At 48.3% G+C, this 19,241-nt stretch overlaps 2 long non-coding RNA genes and 1 other non-coding gene across 3 annotated transcripts; all 3 read right to left on the bottom strand.

Annotated features, from left to right (window-relative positions):
- Positions 1–243: 243 nt before the first annotated feature.
- TRNAT-GGU lies at positions 244–315 on the bottom strand. Its single transcript has one exon. It is a non-coding gene; the product is annotated as a tRNA-Thr (tRNA).
- Positions 316–4,457: 4,142 nt separating this feature from the next.
- LOC116664231 lies at positions 4,458–6,911 on the bottom strand. The gene is made up of 3 exons (XR_004320631.1): positions 6,731–6,911; positions 6,231–6,324; positions 4,458–4,787 (listed from the first exon to the last, which is right to left on the bottom strand). It is a non-coding gene; the product is annotated as an uncharacterized LOC116664231 (long non-coding RNA).
- A 256-nt stretch (positions 6,912–7,167) lies between these two features.
- LOC116664232 lies at positions 7,168–18,278 on the bottom strand. The gene is made up of 3 exons (XR_004320632.1): positions 18,130–18,278; positions 16,772–16,924; positions 7,168–7,430 (listed from the first exon to the last, which is right to left on the bottom strand). It is a non-coding gene; the product is annotated as an uncharacterized LOC116664232 (long non-coding RNA).
- Between the last annotated feature and the right edge of the window lie 963 nt (positions 18,279–19,241).

The following is a 19,241-nucleotide window of genomic DNA, read 5'->3' as shown; positions in this document are numbered from 1 at the left end:
GGGCAGCCTTTGTGACTCTCTGCTCAGAGAACCCTTCAATGCCCCATCAAGGGCAGGGAGGCCACCACAGAATCACTTTGTGGGGAGGGGACAGTATAGTGAGTGGTTAATGGAGGCCTCCTGGTCTCACCACTTGCTAGCCAGGAGGACTTGAGCACATCACTTAACTTTACTGGGCCTCAGTTTTCTCTTATTCGTTTGCTGGTTTGTTTTAACATTTTAATCTTTTTTTTTTCCCCTGAAGGGAGGCACTGGGGATTGAACTCAGGACCTCATGCACACCAAGCATGAGCTCTACCACTGAGCTATACTGCCGACTCCCTTCTCATCTTTAAATTGGGGATTTTGGTAGTTTCTACCTATAGGATTCAAAGAAGCCACCCAAGTGTGTGACCCACAGTAAGTTCTCAATAACACCATTATTATTAGTTGTAAGATAGTGGGGGAAAGAGGAAGTCTTATCTGCCCTGCTTCAGAAAACAATCCCAATTGGCCCCTGTGAATCTGGCACACTCCCCTCACCCCGCCCCCGCCTGCATCCCTGCCTGGGCTGCAGAAGACCTTGTCCCAGCTGGCATGGCCCAGGCAGCAGCACTCAGACCTTCTTCAATCCCAGTCCTTGGATTTCTGTGGCTTCTGTCCTAGGATGACAATCCATCCAAGTTCAACACACACTCCTCAGGTTGGGCATGTGTACCCGGGGAATCTGTGTACCGTGCAAGAAGAAGAACCAGTGACCTTATACAGGAAACATGGATGGGTACAGATGGATGTTAACGTTTACAGGCTCCTTGGGGAGATCCTGAGAAACAGAGGCTTTTAGAGAAGGGAACAAACCCTCTAATAGGGGTCGCCAGGAAGAACTTCAGGAGACAGCATTTACTTGCCTTAATATGCCAGGATTATCCCTCCCCAGCTTCTGAACAACCAGTTTTCGACAAAGCCTCTTTGACCTGGGCCTCCAGGCTTTGGGCAAGGGGGTTAAAAATCTGCTCAGAAAACAGCTCAGTGCCAACGGAAAGCAGGGGTGGATGCAAGGGCTCTGCGGGGGACTGGAATGCCTGGTTTCCAGCCCGGCTCTGCAACCCAGGTCCCGTCCTTGTCTGTGAAACTAGGGTGATTAGGGAGTTGGTCAGAAGCTCCCCCACCTCTCCTCCCGCTTGCGAAGTCTAGGATCCTTTGCGCTTCAGTCCCTGTCCCCCGCCCCCACCCATACATCTGTGCACCTGGGGAAGAAGCCCTAACAGGATTCAGCTGACTCATGTTACCGTAACAGGATGCGTTTTATATTGCTTTCTGGACCTGGAAAAAACCGAGAGTGCCAAGGGTGGACCAGCCTGTGAACGTTTCCTGTTTCTCCGAAAGCTGACTGGCCGGCCGTCAGCATCCCGGGAGCAGCGCCGGGTAAAGCAGCATCTCCTAAAGTGCCCGCCTTCTCGACCTCCCACCCCGAGCCCCGGTTCCCTGTAGCGCTGGGCGTGGCCTCCGAGCTGCTCATTGGTGGCTGACGAGGAGCTGGAAGGTACCATCCCTGCCTTCGCATTGGTAGAGCTGGTGGAGAGAGGAGGGGTTAGTTCGCAGCCTGGAAGCTCCTGAAGGTCCCGTGCGCCTTGCTGCCCGCATCACAGACCCTGAGAAAGTGGAGGTCGGATCTGTGGATGGCCGGACCTCCCCTCCGTGCCTCCGGAGGCTAATCTTCGGGAGGACTGTGCTGCGGACGTACATCTGTCAGTTTCCTGCGGACCTTCCCCCTAGGATGTATTCAGGCTTCCAGACACCAGGCCCATCAATTCCTTTAAATACACCGAGCTGAGATCTCGCGGCCTCTGGGCCCCTCAGAATGGAAGGTGGCGTTTGTAACAATCGTTTTTGACTGGATGCAGTGGGAGCAAGGCCTGGTTAAGAGGAGAGGGTCTGAAACATCTGTTGTGCTCATTAGTGATGTAACAGGCAGGAACCAGCTGTCACCCGCACAGTGGATAAGGAAGAGCGTTTAATAAAGAGACTTTTTAGAAAGGCGAAGGGCTGGGCCCAGGTTTCACAGCAGCAGCCTTGTCCCCTGAGGCCTGGCAGAGCCAGAGGGCCGGAGAGGGCCCTCAGAGGGGCAGGAGAATAGGCGGGTCCTGGCGCTCTCGCTCCGCGAATCTCTGAATCTCCGAGGCGTCCCCCTAGGCTGAACCCAGCCTGGACCTCAGTGCGTAGAAGAGGGGGCTGGCGAGAGGAGCCCAAGGGACAAATGTCCGGCACTGCTAACTAATGTTTAAGTGAGTTTGTTTTGTCTTTGCCCTTTAGAGATAACCTTTAAAAAGGGCTACATCCTGATGTCTAAAGAGTCAAACATAGTTACCCTAAAACGCCCGGCCTCACTCACACTGGGATTGCGTTCTTGGGCTGTTTACGGAGGACAGACTTCCCTCCCGCGCTCCCCTGCTCCGAGGAGGGGGAGCCTGAGCAGCCCAGGCCTAACTTCCAGAAAAGCCCGCGGATCACACACGCCACCCGGAGACCGTTGCTCCGCCCGGTCCCTTCCACGCGCCACTCCTGAGGCGTCCCCGCTGAAGGAAAGCACCAGTGGCTGCACTTTACTTCAAAATGAAAACAAACATACTTCTTATCTCAACAACATAAAATATTAAAGGAATTTTGCTTTTAAAAACTCTAATAGGGGAGGGTATAGCTCAGTGGTAGAGTGCATGCTTAGCATGCACCAGCTCCTGGGTTCAATCCCCAGTATCAACAGAAAAAAATTTTTTTTCTAATAAATAAAACTATACAAACTCCAGCAAACCACCTCCAATTGTACCTACTAAGCAAAAAGAGTATTTCTGTAAGCAGAGGAATGAGGAAACCAACTGGGGACACCTGATCTCATATTTAGAGCACAGCATTAGGAATGTCTCATTTTCTGCCCATGAGAGTTAATAGTCTAAAAAGAGTTGAAGAAAAGCAGCATTTATTGGAGACTTCCTAGCTGCATAAACTTGGGCATGTTTCTTAACCTCTCTGTGCCTCCGTCCTTTTATCTGTAAAATGGGAATAATCATATTGCCTTTCAGGATTTTGTCAGGATTAAATGAGGCTTTCTCTGGAAAGCATTTGAACGGTGTCTGGAACACAGTAAGGTGGTTGTATTACCTCCGGATCAGCTATAATCACGTGCCAGCCCCGAGGAGGTGCACAGTCTAATGTTTTCTTCCCCAGGAGACTGCAGCTTGGAGATTTGCTCAACACTCAGAGCCAGCCAGCCATTACGTGGAGCCATGGGTCTCCTGGTTTTCGTTCCCTGGGGAGAGATGTCCCCAGAACTCTCTCTCCGAGCCCTGCCTCCTCTTGCTCAAATGCCAGGGACCTGCCTCTGTGTACTTGGTAGTAGAAAGTGACCCTGAGTTGGGATTCAGAAGACACTCAGAGTAGCAGCTGAACAACTTTTATCTCTCGGCCTTTGGGTTCCTATCGGGAAATTAGAGATAATAATTACCCTTCCCACCTACCCACATGCAGAATGGTTGTACAGATCAAATGTAGAATAACTACAAGCTTGTCCTAGATGCAATTGTGCCTCCAATCCCGAGCTGCATTCTGATGCTCAGCCCGGGATGCAATAGATTGAAATAAACCAAACTCAAGGGGTGTTCAAGGGTCCCAGGGGAGCTCCTTAACTGTGTAGAGTCTAGGGCTGCCCTCACTGACAGGCTGCTGCCCAGAAGGAGGCCATTAGCCCATGTGAACCCTTGAACTGCTGGGGAGCAGGAATGAAGGGAGATGTCCCATCGCAGCTAGTTCTCAGGTTCCAGGAGGAAGCCTGGATTCTGCCCCCATCCAGCCCAGGATTGGCCCCTGACGGGAAGAATGAGGGTCTTCTGGAAGAGGTGACCCAGATCCTGGGGCCTGCAAGGCTCAGAACGGGGGTGGGGGGTGGGGGGTAGGGGTGGGGGGTTGAGGTTACTGGATGTGAAGCAACCAGCTCTTTTTACAAACAAAGCTTCTAAGTTGCAGCTGCATGTAGAGGAAAGTGCCAGGGGAGATAAGGGGCCTTGAGAACAGAACAGCCTTGAAGGAGGGAGATAAAAATAGAAGCAGAGCTCTCCCCACCCCCACCCCACCTGAGGCATGTCTGCATAAAAAGCCATCCTGGAAACAACTACACAAATTATGAGGATTAAGTGAGATACCCTGAGCGCAGGGCCTAGCCCTGGGCCAGCCCATAGCAGGTACACAATGAATCCGTCCCCCTTCACACGTGTGTGCACATATACAACCGCATTCACCTCACTACAAGACTTTCTGCAAATGCCAAACACCTACTATGTACTGGGCACTGTGCAAGTTTCAAGGGACCAGGCCCAAGAGCTGGCTTTGGCCTCTCAGGGCTCCAAGTCTGGTGGCCGAGACAGTAAGAGCCAGGAGTTAATTGGAGCCGTCACAGGAGCCCTGGGGAGATGCTCCAGAGAGTGTGTGTTGGGGGGTAGGGTGGGTGAGGGGGTGGGCATGCACGCTGGCGGATGTGCCTCTAGGCTGAGGGAAGAGCAAGTGCAGCAGGAGGGGCAGGAACTTCAGGGCGACTGTGGAAGGAGGAGGGAGGGCTTCGGACAGTGTCTTCTTGTTACTCACCTACCTGATTTATTCCTTTGGTACCTCCTGGAGAAGCAAGACCTAGGCTGCCCATCCCTGCAGGTCTCCCCGTGGTCATACCAGCATGGTTGTCCCTGTCATGGAAGCTCCTCAGTGATGACAATGGAGCTTTGGTCTCCTCTTCCAGCCACACATTTGCATGAAGAGTTGGGAGACTAGATACAGGGGAGGGATATGAGAGTTGAACCGCGGGAGTTGGTGCCAATTTGAATTTTGCCTCAGAGCAGGCTTAGAACAAAGAACAGGTATAGAGCACCTGCTACCTGCCTGGCATTGTGCCAGGTCCTTTGTACATACTCTCATCTAATACTCGCCACAACTTTAGGAGGTAGGCGTTCTAGTCCCATTTTACAGATGAGAAAACTGAGATACAGCAGGTTTAATTTAGTTGCTGAGTCACACAGTCACCTGAGGGGAGTGGCCTTCGGTCCTATTGGAGGCACTGTCTTTTCTGGCCAAGGGTCCCTCATCAAGCTCCTGAGGCCAGTGCAGATTCAGGGGGAATGGCTGAGGTGGGGCCAGGGGCTGCAGCCCAAGGAACTGTGTGTGCAAGGCTGGGTTGGGGAGCGCAGCAGCTCTCTCTTAGGCAAGGTGGGGCTATGGGTGCCCCGCCAGCAAGTCAGAAGCTAGGGAAGGGATTCGCACAGGCCTGCTGGTTCCCGTGGTCACCAGTACTAACCTGAAGCTAGTCAGGATCCCCACGCCTGAGATTCCGGAGTGGGTGAAGGCTGCTTCCCAGCTGATGCACTTGGAAAAGCCCCTGCCTCTACCATGGGCCACAGAGTGCTGTGTAATTTCCTCTGCGGGTCAGTCCGCCAGCGAGGGCTGTGACAGGGCCATGAGTCAGGCTCAGCCGGTCACTGACAAGCCACCAGCTGCCTGGCTTCCAGCTGGCCCAGGGGACACAGGAGTGGCTGCCCTCTGCCTTCTCCCTTCTCTGCTCTGTCCTACAGAGGTGAGGTGCGGCCGCTCCAGGGATGGTCAGGCAGACATCCACTGTAGGGCACGCCAGCCCAGAGCATGTCAGGAGCTGGGAGCAGGCCTGGGGTGTGGCTGGCAAGAACCATGACTTTGGCAGACCCCTGGCCAGCTCCCCAGCAGGTCAGCCATGAGCTTCCAGGGTCAGGAATCCAGGTGCCCTCAGCAAGCTGTTTGAACTAGACCTGATTGCCCCACCCAACTGCCAAGTAAGAACATTCTCCACCTTCCCCTCAAGTTCAGGAGTCCCATAGGGGAATTTGCTCCTCTCAGAAAAAGACACTTAGCTTAGATAATTCAACAACAACAACAAAAAAATTAGTGGTTATCTCAGCTGCCTTCAAGGAATTCACCATGTACAGACAAGGCCTTGAAACTCGGCAGCCAGCTTTTAGACAATAAGAGGGATAAACTTTGGATCCCTTGTTCTGAGCTGACAGTAGCTCACCCAGAGCCCTTCGGGGCAGGGAGGCCCAGGCTGGGGTGCCCGTCATACTTCTGAGCAATTTAAAGCCACGTGCTTTGTGTCACCAAGACTGTGACTCAGCCATGTTCTTGCCAAAGCTCATTCATAGAGGGGAGAAACTGCTCTGTAGGCATTTTTCAAAGTGAGTGCTCACCACCGGGATACACAGGAGATGGACTTTCAGCTGCCCAGAGGAGGGACCTCCGAGCCAGGACCAGGAGGTGTTCAGTTCTGCATCTGTTGGGTGACTGAATGAACAACAGAAAAAAAAAGAGAAGCTGGTACCAACCCTAAAGTCCATACTTTCCCATTTAGGTTCTCCTTGCTGTTTTGCTTCTTAGCAAAGAGGAATGGCACTTTTGTGGTCCTCATGAGGGAGCCTGGACCTCCACAGAGGGAGCTGATGGCTGGCCTAGGGGCAGAAAGGTCCATGGCCCCCAGGGCTCGTCCTCCCCCTTCCCTCCAGGAAGGTAGGGGTTGGCCTGGAGCTCTTTGAGGGAACAAGGCCACTCTGTATCGGGGCTATTTCTGGAATTATAAAAAGTTCATGTTGGCAGAGACCCTCAACAGGGTTTTGTTTTGTTTTGTTTTGTTTTGTTTTTACTATTGTGCTCCTTACAAAAAAACAAAATCCTGGTGACAGATGCTAAGTACCTGGTGACAGATGGTCAGGCTGCCCCAACAGAATGGGCAGGCAGCTCCCCACATGCAGGCTCCACCAGCACCATGGCATCTTCTCCACATCTGGAAATCTCCACCTTCCTTGTGCCTGTAGGTTGGACAGCAGCTGCGGACACAGTCATTCCCCACTACAGAGAGAGGGACCCAGACATCTTGATACGGGTAAGCTGGTTTTTTCTTTTCCCTTTCTCTTCCCTTTTATTTTGCCTTTTCCTTACTTAATCTAATTGTCTACCTGTCTGGTGGAGACCAGAAGCCAGAGAGGGTGTGGCATTGGACAGAGGCATCCAAAGGAGGCGAGGGCTCAGGAGCGAGGACTAGTGATGAGTGGCTCCTGGAACCGCCCACATGGCAAGCAGATCTCACTTGCCTCCCTGGACACTCGGTTTCCTAGGTGCCATCCAGGCAATACCTACAGGGCAGGAGAGAACAGAGATGGAGGAGACACAAAAGGTTGGATCCCTAAGAGAAAAGGAGAACAAGAAAACATCAACGGTTTATGAGACTGATCAGATTAACGGCTAAAACACCTCAGTGTGAGGGATCAGAGATAAGCAGGTGTTGGTGCTCAGCTGGAGAATTCAAGTTCGCTCCATGCTTGGGACCATGATGTCCCTGTGGCAGGATTTTTCACTTGCTGGGACCTTCCACAGAAGTGTGTTGTTACCATTCTCTGCACCATAAACAAATAAAAATTCTCATGGTAAAAGGCTTTCAAAGACAGTTATCTCTAAAAGGAAATTGGGGTTTTATTTTCCCACAAGAAGTTTAAGGAATTGTGATTACTCAGAACTCCCTCTCCACATTCTTGTGAACATTTGAGAAATTCCCAGTGCCTCCTGTTGCCCCAAGTGCGGGAAGCCGGGGATGTGCCGACTCACACGTGGCTGAGTGAGCGCATTAGGACTCATAGCAACTGCAGAATCCGTTGCATAACTGCAATTGTGTGTGTGTGTTTGCTTTGATAATGAAAGGAAATGCAAATAAAGAATGACTTCTGGTAAAATTATGCCTAGAAAATGACTTTCTCCTCTCTATTCCCCACCCATCCCTTCAAAAGTCCTCCTTTCAAGATCCCTTCTCCAGGAGCTTATTTCCCAGAGTAGTTTTCCAGGATTGCTAACGGACATGCGACAGCCTCTGTCATTAATTCCATAAGACCCCTACTTTGGGGCTCATAGTTTCCCTCAGGCCCAGAGATGGTGCAGGGACTTCAGTTGGCCACCAGCCAACTTCCAAGGCAAAGTGCAACGCCAGTCACGAACAAGACCTGGGAAACCTTACTAAATACTGAAGGCTCTGCCAGAAAAAGGGCCTGTGTAAGCCTGCCGCCATCTCTCCCGTCCCCATGGAGAGAGCCGGCTCACCCTCCCTACAGCCTTGGAGGGGGAGTGCGTGGGGGCTGGATGTGTCCAGGAGCATCTAATGAGAGGGCTGCCAGGAGCCTAAAAAAGGTGTCTGCTCTTGTGTCTGCTGCAGCACTCAAGAGGGAACAGCCACTGGACAGCGGAGAATTCCGAAAAATAAGGTTTCCCAGGATTCACTGCCTAGGTGAATGCTGTAGGCAGGGAGATGTATGCATCTCAATTTCCAAAGAGTGACCTGTTTTTCAATGGAAGAAAGAGAGAGAAAGAAAGAAGGAGAGAGAGAAAGAAAGAGAGAGAAGGATGGAAGGAAGGAGGTGAAGGGGTGGGGGAAGGAAAGGTAAGGAGACAGAAGAGAGTTCTAGATCAGTGCTGTTTGGTATGGTAGCTTCTGCTCATATAAGAGCACTGGACATGTGGCTGATCCAAATGGAGATGTGCTGTAAGTACGCTGGATTTCAAAGACCTAGTATGAAAAAAAGAATGTAAAATAAAAAACAATTTTGATCTATCACATGCTAAACTGATGATATTCTGGAGATTTTGGAGTAAGCAAAATATATTAAAATTAATGCCACCTATTTTTCACTCTTTTTAGTGTGGCTCTTAGAACACTTACATCTGTGGTCCGCACCCCACTTAGTTGCTCCCACGGGGCAACCATCCAGCGCAGTGCTGCCACGGCAACGGGGTGCGGCCCCAACCCCACGCCTAGTTCCCACCGAACTGTCCAGGTCTTTAGATCCGCCCTCGCCCCTCCCCCGCACTGAAAGTAACTCGCCCGGGTCTGTGGTGTCTTGATTCTTAGGTTCTCCAGATGAGATCCAAGCATCTCCCTGGAAAACCCTTTTGTGTTTTAAGCAGCTATTTTCTGACCTGCTTGACCTTTTAAAATGCTCTGTCTCATATGAGGCGCGCAGGGGCTTTCTTGCACCCGTCTGAGGGAGCCGGTAGGTGGCTGTGTGATAGAAATGGAAACTTTGACTAGGATGTGTGAGTCGTGGGAGGGTTTGGTTAGTCCTCGGTGGGGACCGAGGCATTGAGAGACACTGTTCAAGTTTGAATCCATGTTCACCAGGAAACATTTAGGAGAATCTCTTTAAGAGGCACCAGAGAACATCATAGCAACTTTAACAAAACATTTCTCCCAAAATTATGCTTTGAGCACCCTCTCTATGCCTGCAAATACGCTGGGTGATGAAGTCAGCTGGCTGCTGTCAGACCCTGGAGGAGGATGGAAAGGCTGGGCGTGCGTTGCCAGTGGGAAAGGGTCCAGGTGCCAACGGTCCAACTGCCAGCTTTCCAGGCCTCCAGCCCATGTGAGCTACTTTTATAGTCATAATTCCAGTAGTATAGTTACAGGTTTTGCTTTATATTTCTTTCTCATATGTGCTAATAAGTACTTCCCATGTTCGTATATAGTCCTTATATCAAACTTTTTAGTAATTAAACAATAGTCCACCAAGTAACTGGGTCATTTTGTAACCTCTGTGGGACAATAGATAGTTTCCAGTTTTGCTCATTTAAATAAGATAGCAGGAAAATGCAGTTTGCTTTCCTTGCGGTCTTTTCTCATGGATTTATTTTACTTGTGATTAATTATCAGAAAAGAAACTATCGTGTTCAAGGGTATAAATGTTTTTTGAATTCTGGATAGATATTGCCGAAGTGCTGTCCAAAAGGCATGTACGAACTTACGTTGCTCACAGCAATGGACGCATATGCTAAAGTTTCTTCCAACTTGCTAAGACTGAAGTATTACAGCATATACATGTATATATATTTTACTGCATTTAAACTTGCTAATTTATATGTAAATGTATATATGTACATATGTATATATACATTTGCAACTTAAATGATGTAAAAATGGCGTGTATGTGTATGTATATATGTGTGTGTGTGTGTATGTATGTATTTTTCCCCCTGTGAAAATGCCAAGACATTGTCTTGAGCATTTCTGGACTTTGCATGCATTTCTGTTTTTAAATTCTCCTACATAGAAGATATGTCTTTTCTCCATTTATGAATTTATTCAGTCATTTGTATCAATATGGGCTTGTTTTAGACTTTGGGTTACAATCCAATAGTTACTTATTGTACAGCTCAAAAATTTCCAGCTTAGCCATTAGGGGCTCTTTCAGTTGACTCCTGTGTCTCATTTTTTGTTTGTTTTGTTTTTTGGGGGGGAGGGGTAATTAGGTTTATTTACTTATTTATTTTTAATGGAGGTACTGGGGACTGAAGCAGGACCTTGTGCACGTTAGGCAGGCACACTGCCACTGAACTATACCTTCCCCGTCCTGTGTTTCTTTGAACATACACACATCAATGTGTTTGTTTTGCAAGCACTTCCTTACTTTCTAGCACTAGAAATGCTAGAGAAGCTCCAGGTCCTTCTTGTATATTTCCCACTTCAGTCTTAGAATCAGACGGTTCTCCAAGAAGCTTTGTTCCTATTGCTGGAGAATGGTTCTACAAACCAAGATCTGGGTGCTTGGTGTGCTTGTTGCTACCAGGGTGCCGTTTCTTGGGTTCTCAGGTGGCAGAGCAAAGATATACATGTGTTAACCAGCCTGCCTGTATATATACACATCTATAACTATTTCTACATGTAACCATCTGTGTCTATACTGTGTAAAACATGAGTTCTTACTGATACCTCCAACTCCAATCCAGTACCACTTGAATGATTCTAGCCTTGTTTATCTTCCCACTCCACCGCGGTATGCATCTTAAAAACATCATTCCAGAGAGGGCTGTCACCTCTTCTGAAGAATTTCCTTTCCAGAAGTATGTTGTTTGTGAAAGGTGAAAAAAAAGTCATGCCTAATTTTTATCAACAGAGAGAGGAAAATGTCATCACTGGCAAAAAGTTTTAAATGTGCTTGAAGTTATCAGTGGACTCTGTTGCTGATAGAAACATAGCAGTCTGCATGGGTCTCCAAAAACAAGGGCTGTATAAGTGATTCCTGGTCCAAGGCCCTGCTGATTTTGCTTCCAGCCCCTCCCTCTTGGCACTGACTACCAGCGGCTCCCAACCCAGAACCCACGGGAAGATCCCAACTATAACTCTCCATCCTCCAAAGTCACATGCTCCTCAGCGTCTCCCTAGAAAAACTCATGTCCTGGACCAGATGCAATCCCCCTGCTTTGGTCAGTGACACTGGTCACCTCAGACTGCATCATGCCAGCATGATGTCCCACAGAAAGAACTGTCCACACCAGCCCGATGCTACTTGGGGGCAGGTCTTCTGTGTCTTAGCCTGCTTTCCCACCCTCCAGGAGATGTGAATCTCCTTTCGACATCAACATATACAGCAAATATCTCTCTCCTTTCTCAAGCCCTCCATCAGGTAAGTTTAGCCTTGTTAGTGTGGGATTCTCCATCCAAGCAGGCACAGCCTATCCTGAAACAAAGCTTATGTTGAATTACGCAAGTAATAATAATCAGAACACTTGCAATGGGTTTGGCTCTGTTCCAAGCATTTTGCTTCTGTGAGTATATTTAAGCCTTATAACAAGGCATTATTAGCCCTATTTTTCTAGGAAAAAGACAAGTGAGGTTCATTGAGATTTAGTTTGGTGCCTCTCACACAGCTACTGACTAATAAAGCCAGGGTCTACACTAACCATGGCCATGCGTACTGCAGCTAGGTAATACATTAATGCAGGCTCATTGTCTAAAAACAGATAAGTACATAAAAATCCAAAAGCATAGAAGCATATGTAGTACAGCTTCTAGTTCCTCTTTGTCACCCCTCTTCCAATTCCCCTTTTCTCCCCAGAGGTAACTCTTTATATATATATGGTGTGTGTACATCCTTCTAGACCTGTTCCTACATATGATACAGTGTTAGGATTTGGGAGGGACTTTAAAAATATATATTATACTGTATATGCCATGCTTTTGACTTGTTTGTTGCTTTCACTTGTCGATATGCCTTAGAGATCACGTCATGTCAGTGTATGTAAATCTGCCTCTGCCTTTTGAAGATTTTAAGGATACCATGGTGTGGATGTACCATAAGTTATTCATGCGGTCTCTGATTGATAGCCATTTAGGTTGTTTCTAATATTTTGCTAGACAAACCACAGTGTGTTGAGCATCCTTGTACATGCCTTGTGTGAGAATGGCAGAGGGCGGATTCCCAGAAGCAGAATTTCTAGATCAGGGAGAACCCACATTTAACATGTTGCTACTGCCTAATTGGTCTCAAAAAAGATTGCAATGATTTCTCTCTCCCCAATTGTGCCTGAGAGCACCTGTTTTTCCAGCTCCCACCAACACTGAATAGTAACGATCCTTAACATTTTTACTAATCTAATAGGTGGAAAGTGAGACCTCTGTGTTTGAACTTGAATTGACTTTGCTTGAATTTACAGTCCTAGTTCCCTCATTACTCATCTATTACGAGGCTTTGGATTTCTTCTTTTATCTTGCATCCTTTTTTGCATCCTTCCCAATAATAATCTAAAATGACTCCTTCCAATTCTTTGCTGATCTCACCTTTGAGCTAGGTAGGTTCTGCTCAGAATCCTTATCAGTCCTTTCCACCCCTGCCTGGAGCCCCTCCAAGTGCTCCTTTCTCAAGGATAAACTGTTCTGGAGCATGGCGGCAGTGCCTGCGTTTGAAAGGTTGTGGACTTTTGTCACAGTTGTGACTCAGGCCCTGTCCCTGACATCCGAAGCTGTCCACGTGGAAAACACTCATTCTCTAGGCACAAACCCTCCGCCCACTTCCCGGAGGCCGGCAGATGGGCTTCCTCCGCCTTCCTCCCACTGCTCCCCTGCTCCTGACCCCCCCTTTACCTCACAATGCTTTTATAAAAACAAAACGTCCACAGATGTTGAACCATTCCAACAGTACAAAACTATTCCTTGAGGATATATGGATATTTGTTTAACCTCTGGGCCTCTTTAGAAATGTCAGTGCATAAACATGCATATATTTGCGTAGTCTTTTTAATGCCAATGGCAGACAGCTATAGAGTATTCTGCACCTTGCCTTTTTTTTTTTAAATTAACAATGTATCTCCAAGACCTTTCCATAGCCGCCTACACAGCCCTTTTTCATTTTGAATGGTCTCTTAGTATTTCATTGATGTGTCAATTATTTATTTATTGATCTAGTCCCCTATTAATAGACATTTGGGTTGTTTCTGCTTTTCGGCCACTACAAACAATGCTACTGTGGACAGCCTTGAACAAACATCCTTGTGGACATGTAGAGATGTACCTGCAAAGTAAATCCCTAGAACTGGAATTACAGGATCAAATGAAATACGGACTTTAGTTTTGACAGGTACTGCCAGCTAGCTCTCCAGTTGGCTGTGCCAGTTTTCCGTTCCACCAACAGTGCTGAGAGAGACTGCTTCCCTATTCTCTCTCTCACCAACATCAGGCTTTGTTAAACTTACAAACCTTGTCTCACCTGATAAGTGAAAAATTGTATCTCACTGTAACCTTAATTTGCATTTCTCTAATTATGGCTTAGATATATGTTTCGAATGTTAAGAAGTCATTTGTATTTCTTTTTCTGTAAACTGCCTATTTATATCCTTTGTGAACTATCCTATTTGTGGTCAGTTTTTATCTCATTGACTTATAAGAGTTCCTCATATTTGAAGTACATTAGTATTTTTTACATTTTTTTAACATACTTCAGTCAGCTAATCTTTATTTATTTTTTAGAAGATTAAAAAAATTTGTTTTGTTTTGTTTGCTTGTTTTGGGGGGTGGGTAGGTAATTAGGTTTATATATTTATTTTTAATGGAAGTACTGGGGATTGAACCCAGGACCTCATGCATGCTAGGCATGCACTCTACTACTGAGCTATACCCTCCCCCCAGAAATTAGTATTTTTGATAAGAAATGGTATAATAATTCCCTCCAGTTTATTGTTTACCTTTTGTTTGCAGACTTTTATTATAGATAGGGTTCCCGTATAGATTCTGAGTTTTCTATCTTATAGCAGGTTAGAATTTCAATACACACATTTGGATGTGCAAGGATTGATTTTTGTACCTCCTCGTCATTTAATATATTTCAGGGTGGGAGTACAGATCAGTGGTTGAGTGCATGCTTAGCATGCACGAGGTCCTGGGTACAATCCCCAGTTCCCCCATTAAAAATAAATAAATATATAAATAAACCTACCTACCAACCCCCAAAATAAGTTTTTGAAAATTAAAAAAAATACATTTCAGTCCCCATTTCTCTGAGGTGGCAGAAACTTATCTTGTCAATCCAGAGATTGTCTGGTCCTCTCATCCCCCCAAAGTTCCTGGAATGGTCTTGAGTCCAGGAGGGATAACTCAGGACATGGGAGGTAGCCAGAGTTCATTTGCTTCTCCAGACTCGCTGTCCATCTGGCATCCACTGGAATTCCCTGTCTGTCACTTCTTGTCACAAGGCCCCTCCAAGGCTGTGCTCTCCTCCTCGGCCCTACAGTACAGAGCGCAGGACTCCTGCAGCCTGCAGTGGTGCAGACACCCGCCTGCCTGACACTGCTTTTGGCCCTTCCTAACCTGGACCTTTGCACACTTTCTCTGGGCCCATCCCAAAAAACTGGGTCAGGGTCGCTTCCTCGGGGCCCCACCAATGTCTATGTACATCTCACCACCTCCCCAACTCTGCTCTCAAGCCCAGGGACTCGGTCCTCACTATTCCTCTTCAAACAGCTCCCCAAATCTATTCCTGGGTCTTCCGTTCCTCTGAAGGGTGGGAATTGTGGACTGAAGAGCTCGGGAAGGCTTTCTTTTCTATACTTCTTTTCCTCTTCCTGTCCTCACATCCCTTCCCTGAGGCAGTGCACACAGAATGGCACCAGAAGTGTGTGTGTGTACGTGGTTCCTGGGGAGGGGCGAGCTCTAAGCTTATCAGGAACTACAGGAGGAAGGGACACAGGTGTGAAACCCTGTGTGCTTCCCAGAGCCTCCCCCAGCCCCCTCGCTGCTCCAGGCCTGCACTGTCTCAAGCCCTCAGCAGACACCCGCTGAGGCTGTGGTTTGTGCGCCCGCAGTGCCCCCTCCCTGGAAGCCCTCTGCGGGAGGGGCCAGCCCGTCTTACTCTCCTTTGTGGCCTCCACCCTGTGGGCTTCACGCAGCTGGGCACTCAGGCAGGTGCGTGGCGCTGCAGCACCTGTTGGGTGTAACAGGCCAGGCTGTTTTTGTCCCTGGTGCTCTCCAAGAGGGCAGGGATGGGTGGGGCACCAGTGAGGGGGCTTCTTAGGGTATCCTCCCAAACGGCCTCCTCGGCTTCTTCATTCTCGGAAAGGCTTTCCTTGGCTGACCTCCCAGGGACCAGGGGAAAAAGGTTTCCTCTAGAGAACACTGTCTGTGGACAAGGCCTCCCTGCTCAAGTTTGTCTCCCCAGCCTCCATCCCTGCTTTGTTGGTGTTTCTTCAGGCCAGGGGGCTGGACAGTGTAAGACAAACTCCGACCTGGGGCCCTCAGGAAGGGGAGGTGCCAGGCACCAGGCTTCATTTGAACACAACCGAATTCATTCCTCGTAGGATTTTCATCCCACCCCTGTCCTACCCCTGGTCCCTTGTTTACTTTGTCTCCAGCTGAATCACAGCTCTGCCACTAAGCCTTCTGGTCCTGAGGGACAAGGTCCTTTCTATGAGGTCCCACATTTCCTGGAAGTGGAGTCTGCAATAAAATCTAGCCACCTGCACACAGACAGGGTCCTCCACACTCAGGACCCCCTCTCCTTGTCTCTCTTTCTCTTTTGCCCGCTCTCAGGAGCGGGTGCAAACACGTCCTCAGCTGGTCTCTGGCCCTCCAGCCATTTCTACTCGTCCCCTCCAGCATCGTCCATAGCTCAGCCTGCAACCTGGCCTAGTTTTGCTGGCCCCACATCTGTGCGGGTTACCCCCCAGGGCCTTGCTGCCAATAGTTCTTTTATGTTAATTAATTCTCTCCTCGGTAGCCTCTTTGAGTCCCATCCACCTGCAGGCTTGCCTCAAGGTCAAAGGCCAAACACATCAGGGAAATGGGGGCATTAGTGGAGACTGGGCGTGGGGAAGAGGGTCCAGCCCCACCTCTGGCATTGACTGGCCCCTTGTCTTCCCTAAGCCTCTTTCTTCATCAGTAAAGTGGTGGAAAAAAAACCCAGTACTTTCCTGACAGGGTGGTGTGGTGCAGGCACCATGGGTGTCATGTGTGTACTTATGAAACATGTGCGATGGTCATTCGTATTTTGTGAAGAGGATTTTTCATTGTAATTGTTCCTGCCCCATCCATCTAGCATAAATCTTGAGTCTTTTTTCTTTCTTCCTTTTTTTTTGGAGGGGGGGGAGTTTTCTCTACCATTTTCTTTCTTTTTTTTCTCTTTTTTTTGCTACAATTTTTTTTAAACTGGAAGGTGGAGGTGGTGGTGGCAGAGAGGAAAAACTGTGTAGGGTGTGGATGGAAAGATAAATAGGGTATCAGGCAGTCTGACCTCCCAGAGCAGGTGCCAGCAAATTCAGCTGGGACTGAAGAAAGTTTGGAAACCTAGTGCTGAGCTCCTGGTCTCTGCAGACGGACTCAAGCCAGGTCCCGACCCCTGCAGGTGCGGTATGGACACTTCCCAGGGGCCTGCGTGTGGAGAGTGCCCTCACCCATGGCATCCATGGGGCCATGACTGCCGTCTTCGATTACCTTGTGTCACTGGTTTGTCTCATCTGGAACACAGGCCGCCAGGGAGGGTGCTGCCCGAGGAGACGTACTGGGGTCGCTGCAGAGCCGGGGTGAAGGAGCAGGCAATCTCCTGAGAGGGGACAGCAAGTGGGGAACCCAGAGGACTGGAAGGTTCTGAAGTCACAGTGGTGGAAGGCAAGCAGAGCAGGAGATGCAGGGTCATGAATGGGGAGAGGAAACAGGAGGTTAGAAGCAAAGCACAGGTATCTGTACAGCAAAAGATTGAAAACATCCTTGGTTTCCATCCATGCGGGAAGGGCTGAACACACAGGGAACAGCCGCACAAGGGAAGCCTGAGCAGGATGAGAAATTGCATTATGTATTGATATGAAATGATGTACAAGATATATTATTAAGTCAAAAAGGCAAGATGCAGACAGTGTATAAAATAAGCTACCATTTGTGGCTTTATTTGTATTATTTGCTTGATTATGCATCAAATGTCTCTGGAAGGAGTCATAAAAAACATTTCAGGGAGTTTGTATTTAATGGTGATGGGGTTCAGGGCAGGCCACCCTAAAATAAGACACTTTGGCATATTACTTTGGATCAAAGTTGCTTAAGAACAGCTGGTGCAAGAAGGACAGATACTCTGACCCTCTTTTGTCCCTCTGAAAGCAGGAAATAAATCTCCCGCTTTGGAGATTTTGTGTCTGTTCTGGTCACTTTTTGGTGTCTCATATCTTTGGGACTCTTGTACATACGAAATTAAATTAGTTTTTCTCCTGTTAATCTTTACTTCACTACAGGGGTGTCTCAGCCAAGAACCTAGAAGGGTAGAGGGAAAATTACTTTCCTTTCTTATAATGGTACAGTTTCAGATGGGGAAGATGAGAAAGTTCTAAAGATGGATGGATGGTGATGTTTGCATGACAATGTGAATGCACTTAATGCTACAGCACTGTACCCTTAAAAAGGATTAAAATGCTTAATTTTATATTATGTTCTGTTAACCACAATTTTTTAAAAAATTTCATTAGTTGCCTGTTGGGAGAACTGGGTGTTTGAGAAAGAGAGGAAGGGAGACTTCACAGCACATCCTTTTGTTCCCATTGAAATCTTTTCAAAAAATACAAAAAAGTAAAAATAAAAGAAGCAGCAAAAAAAATAGAAGAAGCCGCAAACAGGGCTCCAGGAGAAGCTAAGCTTTGCGGGGGGGGGGGGGGGGGGGGATGGATGGCTGAGAGGCCATACAGGCCGGCCGGTGGGTGGCTCACTGACAAAGGAACTCCTTACAGAGGGGTAAAGGGGGAAGGAGAGCATAGGGGAGGGGTGGAGTGGCCCCTGGCCTCCGTAGCAACAGCCCTGGTACTACTTACTGGAATTTAGAAGGAGAGGATCAGTGGAAGAGGCTCCCCGACACAGGCTGTGAACTTCCTTCCTTCCTAGAGCGGCTGGGGAATGAGTACAGACTTCCCTCTCCTCCTTTCCTTTGATTCCTCATGGGCTCCCCATTGGCCAACACCGAAACGCAGCCAGAGGGCAAGGGCGCTGGTCTTTGCAGGACTGGTCGCAGGGGTCAGCCTCCTCCAGACACAGCGCAGGGTGGAAATGGGTGGGGAGAGGATCTGGAAGGACAAAGGGTGAATCTCTGAGACAGCTTGCAAGCCGAGGAGCCAGCTGGCCTGGGCGCATAGCCCAGCCCCACCACTCACCACCTGGGTGTCCGTAGGCATCGTGAGCCATAACACAAGGTAATAATTGTGTCTACCCTGGAGGCTGCTATGAGAATGAAATTTGTTAATATGGATGTGAAGTGCTTAGAACAGTGCTGGGCACGGAGTGAACACTGTACACGTGAATCATGACTGTTACTTATTACAGCCTGCTGTGTGAGACCTAAAGCTTTCCAAGGCAGGATGCCACTAGGCAGGGCCATTCTGAGAGGCAGGATTTGTGTGTCCAGGTGAGGCTGGCACCTGAGAGTAACAATAATACCGATTAATCAAGCACCTCTAAGGGTCAGCCCTTTGCTGGGCCTGCTGTGTCCACTGCCATGAAACCCTGCACACACATGCCAGCTGGGTGCCAGCTGGGTGGAATCGTTGCACCTTACAGAGCAGGAGGAGGAGACTAAAGCTCCGAGGGGAAGCCCCTGCCCAAGGGCACTGTGGCTAACGGCTAACGAAAGGCTGGCTCCCAGCTGGGCTCTCACCATCACACCCCTCCGAGCTGCTGTGTTCCTTTAGAAACCCAGCCCCTTGGAAGATTTACAAACTGCAATATAAAAACTCAGGATTGAGAATAGCTGCTATTGACAGAATTTCTTTGAGCTTACCAGGCACTTCTACAGAAGGTAAATTCTCATTCAAAAACATCACAGTCAATTAAAAGAGTTGATTAAAAATGCCTGAAATGTCAAAATTACTCATTTCAAAACACAACCTTAGTGGGGAGGGTGTAGCTCAGTGGTAGAGTGCTGTGCTTAGCA

This window comes from Camelus ferus, chromosome 6 (genome assembly GCF_009834535.1).
Source record: "Camelus ferus isolate YT-003-E chromosome 6, BCGSAC_Cfer_1.0, whole genome shotgun sequence".
NCBI lineage: Eukaryota > Metazoa > Chordata > Mammalia > Artiodactyla > Camelidae > Camelus > Camelus ferus.
This window is presented reverse-complemented; position numbering and strand designations above follow the sequence as displayed.